Below are 17,810 nucleotides of genomic sequence, written 5' to 3'. Positions count from 1 at the left end.
TCTTTGCAGGTAAGAAGCAGATGTCCATGCGTTGTGCAAATGAGACAGTAACTTCACTTTGTGATGACTTCTCCATTATTCTCTAAAGGTAAGGCGTTGGATAATTCTTGTTTCCGTTGTTCTTTAGTTTCCTGCTTTTTTTCAGTTTTTTCTCAATTTTTCGTACATGAAATGTGTTGTGGATTGGCAAGAGAGCCCAACCCACTATGAGAGGAAGCCGAAAGGCACGCGTTTTAGCTCACACGGGCTTGCGTGAGGTCTGGAACAGGACAAGGAAGTTAGACTTTAGCAAAAAAGGACGTAGCTGGTGGAATACTTAACTTTAATCCGTAAATGGTGAACATCGCTCTTGACGGTACATGTTTTACAGCATCAATAGTAACTGGTAATGGCGCTTTGCTAGGTCGTAGCAAATGACGTAGCTGAAGGCTAACTATCGTCTCGGCAAATGAGAGCGTAATTTGTCAGTGAACCATCGCTAGCAAAGTCGGCTGTACAACTGGGGCGAGTGCTAGGAAGTCTCTCTAGAACTGCCGTGTGGCGGCGCTCGGTCTGCAGTCACTGATAGTGGCGACACGCGGGTCCGACGTATACTAACGGACCGCGGCCGATTTAAAGGCTACCACCTAGCTAGTGTGGTGTCTGGCGATGACACCACAAAATGTATTCCTACTTGCGAATCTGGGTAACCACCAGATGTACAATGGAAGGACGACTGTGAAAAATTGCACCGGCCCGGGACTCGAACCCGGATTTCCCGCTTATCGCAAAAGGTCGCCTTGTCATTAGGCTATCGAGTACGCTCCACGGCCGGACCCGAACTTCTACATGTCGTCAACCTTGTGTCTACAACTTGCACTCGTACACCCATTATGTATATTCTCGCACGGAGGAAACATTTTGATTGAAAGTCGCTTGCCAGATGTCGGCGAATAAATACAATATTGCAGTGCCTGTGTTATTCAGAAGTGCATTCATTCATGTCCAAAGGAATATTGCATCGTACTTCTGAAAAACACAGGTGCTGCAATATGGTATTTTCTTTTCATATTTTTCGGACCTGTGTCACACCTACCGCTAACTGGTTACACTTTAACTTTTGGACGTGTAAGACATGGAAAGGGGGAGGGGGGAAGTCCTCGTTTATTTGCATAATGACGCATTTTTTGCTGCAAACATTGGTTAGGTAACATAGCGATGGAAGTGCGTTGCTTTGTGATGAACGGGAATCGAATATCTCCATCCACGCGTTTTTTCACAAAATAAAGTTCTGAGTGTCCGAAAGATTTTTGAAGCCATTTGTGGCTCGTCAACTTTTTCTGTTATCCTGTGTTGCAGTGCCCCCCTGCGGGTCTGGGGGTAAGAATAGGCCAGAGGTATTCCTGCCTGTCGTAAGAGGCGACTAAAAGGAGTCTCTCACGTTTCGGCCTTTGTGTGATGGTCCCCTGTAGGGTTTGACCTCTATTTTTCAAAATTTTCCCGAAAAGCAAGCCAATTGGAGAAGGGCGCCTTACATGGTGCATCGTGTCCATCGTGCATTGAGATCTTTATCCCACTTTCACGTCGTCGCATTGCAGTCCCGCCCATTCTCTATCTCTTGGGTGAGGATACCTTCCTGTGTGCGTTTTCCACCATGCACTATGCAGTGTCACTTTTTGTGCCGACGATGACCATGGCATTCTTTGCACCCCATATTCAGCACAATAGCCAGTCGGTTTTTTTTTGGGGGGGGGGGGGGGGGGCACCATGTGCCTTGTGCCCTGTTGGTTGTAGCACCCTGACAACACAGGGATCGCTCTGCTGATGCCTGCGCCGCTAACTCCCCACGAATGCCAAAGAGTAGATGCCTGTCATTCTGGGGCATCAGAACTCCGGGCAATGGCCATCCTACTAGGTGGCCTTTGCTGCGGCTGGGTGGCGCCCGTGTGGAGGGCCCCTGGTCGTAGTGGGTGGCATCAGGGCGGATGACGCGCGATGAAACGTACCACTTAATCACTTGCAGGTGATCAAACATCAGCAGTCTCTAAGCGTTCTAAGACTCAGTACAATGCAAGGAAGTACGACCCTAAATCATTCCCCTCCCTGGCCACACCATGAGAGGAATGCCAGGCTAAGGATGGCAGTGAACCTTATTCATCCCGGTATCTCGTATTTACGAGAACTGATGGGGACTCCTTTGTTTCAATGAAGCCACAGTTTTTTTTTTTTTTTTTTTTTTTTTTTTTTGTAGACAATTTAGAGGACAAGTTTGGGGAGGTGGAGGGCTTGTCCAAAATGCGGTCAGGGTCAGTCTTGATGAAAGCAGCATCCTCTGCCCAGTCACAGGCATTTCTCGCTTGTGACAAGATGGGGTATGTTTCCGTTACCATAACCCCCCATAAGAGCTTAAATATGGTCCAGCGTATTATATTCCACAGGGACCTTCTTTTTCAGTCTGACGACGAGCTGCGCGCCAACTAAGAGCGATGAGGCGTTCATTTTGTCCGGCGCGTCCATCGGGGTCTGAGGGATAATCAGGGTGACGCATTGCCCGAGAAGGTCAAGGTGATGGTCTACACTGTGATTTTAAGCCATATATCCATCCCCCTACGCGGTGCTTTAAGTGCAGGAAGTTCGGCCATTTGTGTTCCTGCTGTACTTACAGCGTCACATGTCGAGATTATGGACGTCCATCACATCCCAGTACTCCATGTGCTCCTCCTTCATCTGTGTCAGCTGCAGAGAGCATCATTCCCCTTGCTCGCCAGACTGCAGGATTTTACAGCGTGAATGGAAAATCATGGAATAAAAGACCCTGGACCGACTGACCTGCACTGAGGCTAAGAGGAAATTTGAGCGTCTACATCCTGTGGCTATGACCTCCTCCTTACGCCGCCCCTACGAGAACAGTTGTAGCCCCATCCATTCCGCAAATCCGGTCGGCTCTCCATGCCGGAAGCCTACACCTGCCCCCTTGATGGTGGGGGGCACTTCCCTCCCTGTTGTTCCCACACCACCTACCTCGGGAGCACTGCCCCCTCAACCATCGGGGACACCAGTCCCCACTTCTCAGCTGGAGAAGCGTAACCTTTCTTTGGCACTTCTCGCTAGGAAGGGGTCCCTTGGGTCATTCCCTTCCCAGGTGTCTGCTAATGGGAAAGATGACAACCGCCAATGGCTGAAGAGCCCAAAAGCAGCTGGTCGTAGGGATTCACGATCATCCTCAGTTCAGGAGACTGAATCAGTCAAGCCCTCCCAGCCAGAGAAACCCAAGGAGCAGCGAGAGAAATCCAAAAAGAAGACGGCCAAGACCAAGGGACTTGCAGTGGCACCCATACCACCGCTACCTACGAGCTTTGCTTCTGAGGATGAGGTGGAGATTCTGGCGTCCACTGAAGACCTAGACCTCGGCGGACCCTCACACCATGGATACACCCTGAGGCGTAAACTACTTTATTGAATGTTCCATGACTTCCCAGTCTCACGATGGCGTCACCCTGCAATGGAATTGCGGCGGTTTTTTCCACCGCCGGGCTGAGTTACAACTATTAAGCTTTACACTTGCTTTCTTCATTGCCCTCCAGGAAACCTGGTTCCCAGCAATGCGAAACCCTGTACCCCACAGCTGTAAGGGATATTATAGGAACCGTAGCGACTATAATCGAGTGCCAGGTGGAATTAGCGCCCATGTCCTGAACTCAATATGCAGTGAACCTGTGCCCCTTCAAACCCCTCTTGAAGCTGTGGCTGTCAGGATAAGGACGACGCAGGAAATAACTGTCTGCAACGTTTATCTTCCTCCAGATGGTGCAGTACCACTGAACGCATTGATCAACTCCCTAAACCTTTCCTACTTTTGGGAGATGGTAACGCTCATATCCCCTTGTGGGATGGCACCATGCTTACTAACCGAGGCACAGATGTTGAAAATTTACTGTCACAATTTGACCTCTGCTTCTTAAATACAGGTGGCCCCAAACATTTCAGTGTGGCACATGGCACAAATTTGGCCATTGATCTCTCGGTTTGCAGTCCTGGCCTTGTCCCATCTATCCAGTGGAGAGCACGTGACGAACTGTGTGATAGTGACTACTTCCCCATCTTCCTGTCACTGTCCCGCCGTCAGGCCCACGGACACCTCTCCAGATGGGCTTTAAAAAAGGCAGACTGGGAAGCCTTCACCTCTCCTGTCACTGTTGAATCTCCCATACATGGTAACATCGATGTGGTGGTTGAGCAGGTAACTACAACGATCGTTTCTGCGGCGGAAAATGCGATCCCTCGCTATTTAGGGTGCCCGCGGCGAAAGGCAGTCCCTTGGTGGTCGCCGGAAGTCGCTGAAGCAATTAAGGAGCGTCGGCGACCTCTACAGCGGCATAAGCACCCTTCCCTGGAGCAGATCATAGCCTTGAAATGGCCCCGTGCCCGCGTTCGCCATCTTATCAAACGACGGAAGCAGGAGTGTTGGGAGAGATACGTGTCGACCATTGGGTGCCATACATCACCTTCCCAAGTCTGGGCATAGATCAAACGTATTTTCGGGCACCAGACCCCAACAGGTTTTCCCGGTGTTAACATAAATAGCGTGTTATCTACCGACGAAAACTCGATTGCCGAACACTTTGCTGAGCAGTACCGCTCGAGCCTCTGCGTCGGAGAATTCCCCCCCCCCCCCCCCCGCCCCCCCCAGCTTTCAGCTTTTGGCACTCTCAAACGGTGGCTGGAAGGGAAAGTCCTCTCGTTTACTATACGCCACAGTGAATTCTATAACGCCCCATTTACAGAGTGGGAGCTCCTTAGCGCTCTGGCAAATTCCCCGACACAGCTCCAAGGCCCAGATCTGATCCACAGTCAGATGATTAAACATCTCTCATCTGACTACAAGCGACATCTCCTCGTCATCTTCAACAGGGTTTGGTGCGATTGCGTCTTTCCATCGCAATGGCGAGAGAGCATCATTCCGGTGCTCTAACCCGGTAAAAACCCGCTTTATGTGGATAGCTATCGGCCTATCAGCCTCACCAACGTTCTTTGTAAGCTGCTGGAACGTATGCTGTGTCTGCGGTTGTGTTGTTTCCTGGAGTCACGTGGCCTACCAGCTCTATGTCAGGGCGGCTTCCGCCAGGGTCGCTCGACCACTGATAATCTTGTGTCCCTCGAGTCTGCCATCCGCACAGCCTTTTCCAGACGCCAACACCTGGTTGCCGTCTTTTTTGATTTACGAAAAGCGCATGACACGACCTGGCAACATTATATCCTTGCCACATTATACGAGTGGGTTCTCTGAAGCCCGCTCCCAATTTTTATGCAAAATTTCCTGTCGCTTCGTACTTTGTGTGTCCAAGTTGGTGCCTCCCATAGTTCCATCCATATCCAGGAGAATGGAGTTCCACAGGGCTCCGTATCGAATGTCTGTCTATTTTTAGTGGCCATTAACGGTCTAGTGGCAGCTGTAGGGCCATCCGTCTCGCCTTCTCTGTATGCGGATGACTTCTGCATTTCTTACTGCTCCTCTAGTACTGGTGTTGCTGAGCTACGCCTAGAGGGAGCCATTAAACAAGGCCGAGTCATGGGATCTAGAGTTTTCAGCCGCGAAGTCGTGTGTCATGCTTTTCTGTCGGCGTTGTACCGTTCATCCGGAACCAGAACTTCACCTTCATGACGATATACTCACTGTAGTGGAGGCATATCGATTCTTAGGACTGGTTTTCGATGCCCGATTGACTTGTCTACCTCACCTTCGTCAGCTTAAGCGGAAATGGTGGCAGCACGTCAATGCCCTCCGCTGCCTGAGCAACACCAACTGGGGTGCAGATCGCTCTACGCTGCTGCAGCTCTGCAGATGCCTTGTTCAATCCCGCCTTGACTATGGGAGTGTGGTTTATGGTTCGGCAGCGCCCTCGGCGTCGCGTTTACTCAACCCATTGCACCACTGTGGCGTTCGCCTATCGACAGGTTCTTTTAGAAAGAGTCCAGTGACCAGTATCCTGGTGGAGGCCAGAGTCCCTCCATTGAAGGTTAGGCATGTACAACCGCTCTCCAGTTATGTTGCACACGTTCGTAGTTCTCCTGCGCATCCGAAATACCGTCTCCTTTTCCCATTCGCGGCAGTTCATCTCCCGCATCGGCAGCCCAGGTCAGGGCTAACGATTGCGGTTCGCGTGCGATCCTCTCTGTCTGAACTGGAGTCCTTCCCTTTACCACCTATACTTGAGGTCCATTCACGTACACCTCCGTGGTGTACACCTAGGCCGCGGCTTCCCCTGGACCTTTCGCATGGTCCTAAGGACTCAGTTAAACCTGCGAGTCTCTGCTGTCACTTCCTGTCGATTCTCAACATCTACTTGGGCCATGAAGTGGTTTACACTGACTCGATGGCTGATGATCACATTGGCTTTGCCTATGTTCATGGAGGGCATATAGAACAGCACTCCTTGCCCGATAGCTGCAGTGTTTTCACTGCAGAGCTGGCGGCCATATTTCGTGTTCTTGAGCACATCCGCTCATGCCCAGGCGAGTCATTTCTCCTGTGTACTGACCCCTAGAGCCGCCTACTAGCTATCGACCAGTGCTATCCTCGTCATCCTTTGGTAGCGACCATCCAAAAGTCCATCTATGCCCTGGAACGGCCCAGCCGTTCAGTGGTGTTTGTGTGGACCACAGGTCACGTCGGAATCCCAGGGAACGAACTTGCCGACAGGTTGGCGGAACAGGCTATCCGGAAACCGCTTCTTGAGATGGGCATCTCGGAACATGACCTGCGTTCTGACTTAGGCCGCAGGGTTTTTGGCTTTGAAATACGGAATGGCGTAACAGTATGCACAATAAACTGGGTGTCATTAAGGAGACTACGAATGTGTGAAAGTATTCCTCTCGCAGGCAATCAGTTGTCCTCTGCCGGCTCCGCATTGTCCAAGCTTGGGTGACCCACGGTTACCTCCTGCGCCTTGAAGAGCCGCCTCAATGTCGGTGCGGCATCCGGTTGACAGTGGCCCATCTTCTGGTGCACTGTCCCACTTCGACTGCCCAGCGACGGAATCTTGGGTTACCGGACTCGTTGCCGCTAATTTTACCTGACAACACCTCATTGGCTGATTTAGTTTTTCGTTTTAGTCGTGAGTTTGGGTTTTATCATTTGATCTAAGTTTTAGCGCAGTTCCTTTGTCCGTCTGTGTCCTCCATCCTAGTGCTTTTAGGGTGGAGGTTTTAATGTGTTGCAGAGTGACTAGTTTCACTTTTTTGCTCTCATGGTAAGCCAGTCATGGTCATCTGCTTTGTTGTTTTACTCTCTTCATCCCGTTTCTTGCGTTTCTGTGGTTTTCTTGTCCCCCTTAAGTCCATTTACACGTTTGTTGCCCTTCATCATTCTTGTGATTTTTCCTTTCATTCCGTTTTGTGTTGTCAATCTCGTTTGTTTTATCCTCACACTTGTTGCATTGTTTTATTCGGAGCAAGGGACTGATGATCTCGTAGTTTGGTCCCTTGCCCCCTCTTTTAATCCAACCAACCTGTGTTACAGTGCAATCTTCCGGGGGAAGATAATGTACCTCAGACAGCTACGGGTGTTGACATCGATAATTCAGCAAACGACTGCTCCTTACTGTTGATACAGATTTATCGCATCACGCTGTAGCTGCGGCGCGAAAACAGTTTGATTTTCTTGCCTTTAAGTTTTATGTGGCCGTAAGATTTGTGTATTTATTATGCAGCGAAAACGGAGGAAAAAACAAGAAACGGGTTTTCACTAAATTCTATGACTAAATGGTGAACACCGGTGCTAATGTCTCCCTGTCTCACTTGTGAGAATGAAAGGCAGATTGAATTTAACGTCCCGTTGACAATCAGGTCATTAGAGACGGAGCACAAGTTCAGTTTGTGTCAAGGATGGGGAAGGAAATCGGCCGTGCCCTTTCAAAGGAGCCATCCCGGCATTTGCCTGGAGCAATTTAGGGAAATCACGGAAAATCTACATCTGCATGGCCGGACGCGGACTTGAACCGTCTTCCTCAGCATGGAATTGCGAGAAAAATTGATACTTACACAACAATGCTGAGTGTAGGTCGTTACAGTGATGACAAACGGGGGAAGGAAAACTCGTTACATTCCATGCACATGTAGCGACTGCGTACATGGTGCATCAGCTTGCACCCGAAGTGCTTTATTTCAGAACAGTATTGGCAGCTGAACTACTTTTGTGTGTCGCTCTAAAACAGTAAAGTACGATTTCTAGGGGAAGATTACAGTTTGACGGCACTTCTTCGGCGAGATCATTAGATATAAAACACTAGGTCGGTTATGAAACCATGAGGAAAAAAACGTTGATACGTCAAATTTGGATAAAATCCCAGGCTTTCAGTGACTAGGTCCATTGTCTGCGTCATTTGCTACACCCACACCATTACCAACACAATTTGAGGCCCCAGTTATTCGAATCGCTCCCTTCAACTCTCTCAGTTTGATTGACTAATTATTTAAATTGAACAATTAATGAAACTCTCACCTGCTGGGAAATCCCTCAGCCCTCGTCTCCCACCACCCACCTTGAAAATGGCGGATCTGTGCTGAAGAGGAGGCATCTCACCACAGGAAATTCAATTACACAGCTATGGATATACTGTTTATTTATAAAATTCAATTTTCAGGGGTTGGCTCTCTCTTGCTTATCATTCTCTGCTGTTTGAAAATATGCAGGACTTGTAAAGTACATCGAAAAGAAGTAATTAAGTAGATAGCTTTTTCTTATTACTGTCACACAAGGAATACTGTCAACATAGCTCACCGCACATAACTGCACTGTTAAAAATCTTTCGCACTGACCGCAGTGCACTGCACGCCCACTTCACGATGCCTTCACCGGGCTGGCCGCTTCGCGTATTCCCGCACGCGCAAGTCACTCTACACCCGATCGAGCCCCACGCCGCCGCCCCCCCCCCCCCCCCCCCCCTCAAGTGGATACTTCCTGTTTGTGTGAACCAACGTATGCAGACACGCATAGATCAGGACGTCCTCCCCACCACTCCTCCCTTCCATCCCCCTCTCATACCCCCTCACCGCTCATGGAGATTTCGAGTTGGTAATCGGTGCATCCCTTTGCCCCGACGCTACCATTGCCGTGGAAAACTACAGCACACGGAACAAAGACGTTTGAGGAGAATTAGGTACCATTTGTCATGTGCCACAGTAACCCCACCTTTGTCCTGAACAAAGTAGTGGATATCTGGGTAAATCCCTCGCCCCCAGCTGTGGATATTTCAAAATATTTCCTCACTCTTATCAGATAGATTGACTAATTAATTAAATCGATACCCTTCATGTGCAGCCAGCTTTTTCCTTGCATCCTACCGCTGGATACTAGGACTGCTATATTTCACGGGATTCAATCTCCAAATCCTACTGGAATTTTTTACCTTTTGCCTCGTATTGGTGGATACTGGCACAGTTAGGTCATTTGGTAGGAAATCCATCACATTGGAGGTAGCTCAAAATTTCAGATTTCATCTCATTTGCATGCTATGCCCCTAAACAATTTACTGGAAGGGCTGGACAGATGTGTACTCAAAGTACAACTGTTCGAAACAATAAGTTGATCAATCAGGAATTTGAAATTGGAATTGGGTTTTTAAAGCACTGTAGAATTCCTAAATTTGTTCTCTCTGCTACATTCAGAAGCAGGATGAAGGGCCTACTGCGTGACAGGACAACAACAACAAATACCTCTGCAAGACAGAGTCCACTGCAATGTATTGAGAAGCACTAAAACAACACACTTAAACCACGACCCTGTCCATAGCAGTAGTTGTCATGATATATGTTGGAGATCGCTGAAACACTCGCACATCCCAGTGTGCCAATCCCCTCATACACTACCAACGCCAACGATCGGAGATCGGTGAAAAGAAACAGTAGTAATTCGGATGTTATAAATACGTCCAATGCCAACACTTGACAGTGATTGATAATGAATCGTTCAATTTTCCCTGGAGAGTACATGTAATACGGACGATCGCGGAGACTGAGTATTAGTTTGCTATTCAGCTGTCCAGAAGGCGCCGCCACTGGGTCTTGCCCCTGCAGCTGTACTTATAGAAGAACCGATTTGCCAACCAGCCAGAACTTTTTGGTACCCGCCGTTTGCGAGAGCATTATTAAGACCCGAATGCTCATTCGTTCAGGCCACAGGCTACCTCCGCTACGGATCCCATACGCCATATGGTGTCCTAGGAAATTAGCCATATATTTATCACTATAATTACAATTAAATATTACGATTGCAGCACCAATCTGATGACATTCGGCAATGAGAGGAGTATCGGAAATACCGCTTCCTGACGGCTGTGGTAGTGCTGGAAATATCAATATCTGTATCCCTACTGTGAGTGCGAAATTATTCCCACGTAAAATCCTTCATCCCCCTTATGGCTATCAGAACGTTGAAATCGCAATCTCCCACGTCAAATCCATACGTCGGGTGCGACAGGACATAGTCATTTTCGTTCCACGTGTTGGAACAATGACCACAGTAACTTTACACCCCAATACAAACTGTATAAGCTTGCTAGTCACAGAGAATGTATCACACATTTCCTTCTAAGTATAATACTTCACCAATAACTAAATGCTGGTGGCACGAAACAATATTGAGTGAAAATCCGCGATGGATGGACATGCCTCATTTGTTTCTCCCTGAGTCGTACCAGTGTCTCTTAGGAAGAGAGAAGTAATCGTCTTATAAGTGACCGGATGTTTAAAACACGATCGTAGTAACCATGTTACTATCACTCTGCACAAAAATTGGTCATTGTTCTACCAGCATATACAAGAATCGCTAACGATATCCATGTTAAAAACTATACAGGCTTTATAAATCGATGTATAGTATTGCTTCCGAATGATGTGGTTTTCGTCACAAATATTACGAAATTGAATATAATCGGTGATCGTTGGGGTGTGTATTAACAGAGCGAAAGCGCGAGTGCACATCGCTAGCGGTGTAACCTCTTAATAAGATCACCCTTATCACTGGATTTAGAAAGTGATTCGGCCAAGGAATGTGGTCGTAAACTGATATTTGAAACTCCGTCTTGCCGTTGCTAGATATTTGCCACACTACCAAACAGAAGTTTTATTGCGTTCTGTCTTGACACCATGTCGACAGTGTAACAGAGGTTCTGCGACATATCCATGGCATTATATGCGAAGGAGGGTGGTTGGTTTAAATTGATCACACACAATAGATGGTGTGTTATCTCGTATCTAAGACCTTCTCCATCCCATAGAGAAGCAGTGATCTGAGTTAATGCGACCGGATCATGTTTTGACCACTCAGCGGAAATGAGAACATGTTGTCATAGCTCCTACCAACCATGTACAATGTGTAAGACCAGCCTCAAACGAAGCTTTCTCCTGCAACAACAGGTAGTAGGAAAGAGAGTACAAGCAGTTACGGTGGTGTTTCTTATCGGGAAAATTAGGATGACTCCACATCATATGGTAACTGGAAGAAGGATGAGGATTTTGCTACTGCTTTACGTTGCGTTTCCAAACTACATATGGGTACGGCCGTCCGAAGGAGATCTGCATCCCTCAGGGTGCATTCATGTCTGTAACCCAAACATTCTCTCTATCCTACGGACATTGTACCATATAACAGAGCAAAACTACGAACTATAAAACTCCACTAACGTCACGTGATAGGAACTCTATAAGATGTTACTACATCCTTGTGTTCAATACATCGAAAACAAATACCGTCTGTGCGCTGACATCGAGCGTCTGTGGCAATCCTATTAAATATACAAGTACTGATCCATTCGAACTGGTGGCCAGTGATTGAAGTCTCTTGGACAGACCAGATATAGATATTGATATTTCCAGAGCCACAGCTGTCAGGAGGAGGTATTTCCATTACTTCGCTCATTGTCAGATCTCATTATATTTAATTGTAATTGCAATGATAAATATGTGGCTCATTTCCTAGGAAGACACCGTTTGTCATGCAGGGCACGTGGCCAGGGTATCCTCTGGCTGGAATGAATGGGCACTTCCGATTTAAAGCTCTCGCGAGTGGCAGGAATGAAGAAAAGTTCAGTGGGATGACTAGTTTAATAGTGGTGGTAAGGTCTTATGGGACCAAACTGATGTCAACGGTTCCTAGGTTTACACATTACTTACTCTAACGTAAACTAACTTACACTAAGGACAACATACGCACCCATGCCCGAGGGAGGTGTCGAACCTCCAAAAGGGGGAAGTTGCTTGGCTATTTTGTTCTTGCCCGCAGCTGCAGGGGCAAGTCTTGGTGGCAACGCCAACTGAATAGCTGAATAACGAACTGATACTCAGTAAGCGTTGAGCTGTCTCCGCGATCGCGCGTGTTGCATATATTGTCCGTGGAAAATGGAGCAATTCAATACTGATCACTGACAAGTGTTGGCACTGGACATAGAGGTAACATCAGAATTCCTACCACTCCGTCATCCGGAGATGCCTCCATGGCCGGGGTGGTGTACCCTACATGCACGCACATCCACAATAAAATTCCGGTTGTGACAGCAATTTTTACCGATCTCTGAGCATTGGTGCTGGCGGTGTATGAGGGAATTGGCACGCTGTGTGTGGACATCAGGACTTGAGCATGCAGGATGTGTGAGTGTTTCAGTGATCTCAAACATCTAGCAATAACTAATACTATGGATTGGTTTGTGGTTTAAGTGTGTCGTGTTTAGTGCTTCTCAATAGATTGTAGTGGACTCTGTATTGCAGAGGTATTTGTCGTTGTCGTTGTCGTTGTCGTCGTCGTCGTCGTCGTCGTCTCTATCCTATCATGGAGTACGCCCTTCCTGTTCCTTCCGAATGTAGCAGAGAGACCCAATTTAGGAATTCCATAGTGCTTTAAAAACCCAAGCGCAACGTCAAATTCCTGATTGATCCATTTATTGTTTTCGATAGTTGTATTACAAGGACACTTCTGTCTAGCCCCTCCTGCAAATTTTTTAAGGACATAGGATGCAACTGAGCTGAAATTTGAAATTTTTATGTACCACCAACGTAATGGACTTCCTACCTAATGACCTCACTGTGCCAGAATCCACCAACAGGAGGCAAAGGGGGCAAAAAAGATCTAGTAGAGTTTGGAAACTGGGTGATTCCAGGATCGAATACCGTCAAATGTATCAGTCCCAGTATCCACCAATAGGATGCAAGGAAAAACTGACAGCACACAAAGAGTATCAATTTAATTAATTAGTCTATCAATATAATGGAGTGAGGGAATATTTCCAAGGCACCAGTGCTGAGGGGATTTACCAGGTATCTACTACTTTGTTCGAGACAAATGTGGAGTTAGTGTGGCATATGACAGACGCTACTTACTTCTTTGTGAATGTCTTTGTTCCATCTGCTACAGGTTTCCAAAGCAATGGAAGTGTGAGAACAAAGGAATTTACCGACATCCAGTGCCTGGTCTGCATTAGTGGTGAGGGGGCAGTGGAGGAGGTCGGAAGGGAGTGGTTGGGGGGGGGGTGGACATTTTGATCTCTGTGTGTTTGCGTATGTTGGTTCACAAAAACAGGAAGCATCCACTTCAGAGAGAGAGAGAGAGAGAGAGAGAGAGAGAGAGAGAGGGGGGGGAGGAGGGGGAGGGCGAGAGGGGAGAGGGGAGGAGCAGGAGCAGGAGCATGTATTTTGACAGGAATTTCTCAGGTATCAAATAATAAAGGTTTGCCGCTGCCTAAAGCTTTTGTTTGGGGATTAGCGCGGCTGCTAGCACGTGCGGCGAATGAGGCGGATGGCGGTGTGGCAGCTGATACGACAATCGTCGCGGCTCCCGAGTGGACTTCGTGCGGCCTGCGCGTGCGCGAATACGTGAAGCGTCTGGGCCAGCGAAGCGGTTGGAGTGTGGGCACGCAATGCCCCGCGGTCGTCGCGAAAGATTTTTAACAGTGTAATTACATGAGGTGAGTTACAATGACGGTATACCTTGTGCGATCAGAATAAGAAAAGCGATCTATTTAATTCTGCGCCTTCCCAAAGAGCATAGAATGATCAGCAAGAGAGATCCAACCCCTGCAAATTGAATTTTATAAATAATCAGTCTATCTTTTGCTATTTAATTGAAACTGATAAAGTGCGATGGGGCTGTTCCAACAACTGATGGCTTAAAGTGTGTTTTTTATCGGCGGGGGGGGGGGGAGGGTTACAAGGGATGGAAGGGGTGGGGGGTGGGGTTATCAGAAGGGTAGATTATCCCCAGGGGTCATAAACCACTTAGCAGAACAGTAGGTTAAGGGTGGGGGAGGGGATCATAAATCAGTCGGGTTAAATGTAAAACATCAATTGGAGAATATATAACGGGAATTATGGCCATACATTTGACAACAATTACGAGAAATAATGAGATAAGGCAACCGAGACAATGGTGGTACAACAAAGTCACTACACTTATGCCCCTGCTTGCCCAAATATTCATTCCATGTTCTTACGTAGAATAAATAAAAACTACACCAGGATAAAAATTGGCAAGAATTTTTGTAATGAGTCCTGCTCTGTCACAACGATCATATGGCGGATTTAAATTCACAAGTCTGAAAATTAAACCCATATATGTGTATTTACTCATCATCGCACAAACTCCCATGACATAAACACACATAATAACCTCACCTTAAGTGTATCAAGCACAGCAAACTTCCATATAGAATGCAGCACACAGTTGTACTATGTTCCGAAGGAAGAATCTGAAAACACACTGTACCCTCTTATAGGACTGACACACTACTAACATGATAACATAAAATGGCTGGTAACACATTCTGTCACTAGAGGGCATGAATGTAGTATAGAAACACACGAAACAAAACAGGACCTACATAATGTACAATAACAGGCGCTAGATGGCACCACTGTCAAGTTTTAACGGAACTTGGCTCTAGTTGAAATATAAACATAAACCGAACACTGGTATACAAACCAAAACATTTGAATACATTGTTTACAGCTTTAAAATTAGATAGCACAGCATAATCGATAAGGTATGATAAGAAAGAAACGAAGATTCGTCTCCATACAGCATTATAACAACCAAACTATTGTAAACACATTACAAAATTCCAATCCCATGCATTGCATTAAGATGACGTTTGTTACAGTCTTTCAAACAATTACAAAAACAAATTACAATCTTATTTACTACATATAATAACTGTGTATCGTGTCAAAACACTATATATCACTAACATAAAGGACTGGATGTGTTGTGTAATTGAAGGGGGGGGGGGGGGGGGAAGAGTGGAGGAAGAATGTGTTTTGTGTTTTTTTTTTATGAGTCACCAATGCATAAGAGAGCAGAAAAGTGGACAACACCATAGCTACAGCAAATCTGAAACTACATTCTAGATACTACATTCCAGCAATCTTAAGTAATGATAAAAAAAACTTATGATAATAGGAATGAAGTAGTCAGTCACAGCATCTAACACAGTAGGCTATACAGTCTGCAAGATCCTTTATCTTATGTTACGGGATAAACACCACAAAAAAGATTAGTATTGAAAGCAACTCAAAGTCCATGCTGTGTGAAAGACTGTAACAAACGTCATCTTAATGGAAAACATAGGACTGGCATTCGTTTCTTTGTTATCATACCTTATCGACTATGCTGTGCTACCTAATTTTAAAGCTGTAAACAATATATACAAATGTTTTGGTGTGTGTACCAGTGTTTGATTTGTGTTCATATTTCAACTAGACAGTAGTGCCATCTAGCATCTGTTATTGTACATTATGTAGGTCCCGTTTTGTTTCTTGTTTTTCTATACTACGTTCATGCCCCCTAGTGACAGAATGGGTTACCAGGCAAATGGAGCAATTTTATGTTGGCAAGTTAGCAGTATGTCAGTCCTACATGAGAGTACAGTGTGTTTTGAGATTCTTTGTTCAGAACATAGTAAAAGGGACTGATGACCTTAGCAGTTAAGTCCCATAAGATTTCACACAACATAGTAAAATTATGTGCTGCATTCCATATGGATGCTTGATACACTTATGGTGATGTTATTATATGTGTTTATCTCACGCGAGTTTTCGCCATAATAATGATTAAATGTACATATACGTGTTTAATTTTCAGACTTGTTAATTTATATCAGCCATACGATCGTTGTCAGTGCAATACCTTAATGTAGTTTTTATTTATTCTACATGAGGACATTGAATGAATGGTTGGGCAAGCATGGCCATAACTTGAAGTGACTTGGTTGTGCCACCATTGCCTAGGTTGCCTTGTCTCATTATTTCTCATAACTGTTGTCAGATGTATGGTCATAATTCCCATTATATATTCTCCACCTGATGTTGAAACTGGTAATGTAACCCCTTTTTTTTAATGAAAAAATTTTATGTTTTGTGATTATGGCTTCACTATTGTAGTGTCAAATAAACATTTAAGTTACGTTATGGTCACACTCCTTAACGACAGTTATGTCGGAATATAAAATCGATCAGCTGTCGCAGTTGCATTAATTTGATGTAAATATGATACCAAAAGTGGCCTACAACAATAGGTTAAGGACCTGTCAATCAAAAGAGAACAATCGGCTACAGGGTGATGTGGAGCATAACAGTAGGTTTGCCTCTGATGTAGGCAACTTGCACTAACAAACCGCACTAGATCGAAGTTTGTCTCATTACTTCTCTGCATAGGTAAGTGCATATCTGGAGTTTCCATTGATGTTTTAATCATATAATATAATCACCATTGCTTCTCTTATCACAGAGTGCCTATAGTTCGAAGTGTGGGCTAGAATTCTTGTATGTTAGAACATAATATTTTGTTTGAAACAGGCTTTGCACTATCACTGCTTTACTTCAAATTACGCTAATGTTAAACACAGCTGTCGGTAATAACATGTATAGACTGAACTACATAACTGCTGGCACACACAAGGAATATTACAAATTCCTGACACTCTCAGGCCGGTATTATCAGGTCGCAATATTTCCTTAATTTTCCTGGGTGAGTGAAAACCGATCTGATTCCTTGCATGTTTAGGACTTAACCTATCTTATTTTTGTTGTTTCGCAGAACAGAAGCCATGCTGTGTGTCAGTCCTAGCTTTGTTGAACAGCATCGCGCCTTCGTTTTCGACAGCGTTCAACTAATATCACGGGCTAAATGTCCATTGCTTATGAACATTGTCGTCAGATGATTCATATCGGAGCCAAGGTGCTCCTTGTCTGAAACAGTCGTGGCTCTGTGTATCATGGCGTTCAGCGCACCTATATTCTGAGCTGGATGGTGAAAGCTACACCTGTTTAGATACAGGACTATTTGCGTTCGGTTTTCGATACATAGAATGGCCAAGTCCTCCATCTGTTTTCCGTTCGACCAACACGACTGAAAAAGCATTTTTACGCCCTTCTCCATCTCTGCCATAAATCTTATATTTGGATTCCTATTGTTCATGTTGTCAATGAATTACTGCAGCGCCTTGTTGCCATGCGGCCAGATTCAATTCTTTTGTTTGGCACGTGAAATAAATCAGGGCTGTGTCGCGAAGCAGTTGTGGTTCTTTAATTCCTGCCGATGTAATAGTTGATCGAACAGTCCACAGGCGTACTGGCGATTGGACAAAACGAATTGGCAGTACACCTGTGGACTGTTCGATAACCTGTAGTTAGTAATCATAACGTTGTCTGATAAAGACCAGACTCTTCTATTGCACTCATGTTCTTGTACCCTATAACGAAATTGGCTTAGTCTGTCGGGCTAAGTTTTTCTGGTAAATACTCCTGAATTTCCCTCAGCCCATCTAACTCTTCGAAAACAGTGCAAT

General features: G+C 45.8%; 1 protein-coding gene across 1 annotated transcript in view; it reads left to right on the top strand.

The window, feature by feature from the left end:
• The window catches only part of LOC126470529 (liprin-alpha-1), a 1,209,312-nt gene that overhangs the window by 390,747 nt on the left and 800,755 nt on the right, over window positions 1-17,810 (top strand). The window contains exon 3 of the mRNA XM_050098447.1: window positions 10-88. The gene's annotated coding sequence lies outside the window, so the exon portion shown is untranslated. The remainder of the gene's footprint in view (window positions 1-9; window positions 89-17,810) is intronic.

The sequence above is a fragment of the Schistocerca serialis genome, chromosome 3, assembly GCF_023864345.2.
Source record: "Schistocerca serialis cubense isolate TAMUIC-IGC-003099 chromosome 3, iqSchSeri2.2, whole genome shotgun sequence".
NCBI classification, from domain to species: Eukaryota; Metazoa; Arthropoda; class Insecta; order Orthoptera; family Acrididae; genus Schistocerca; species Schistocerca serialis.
Note: the sequence above shows the minus strand (reverse complement) of the source record. Positions and strands in the feature narration are given on the sequence as shown.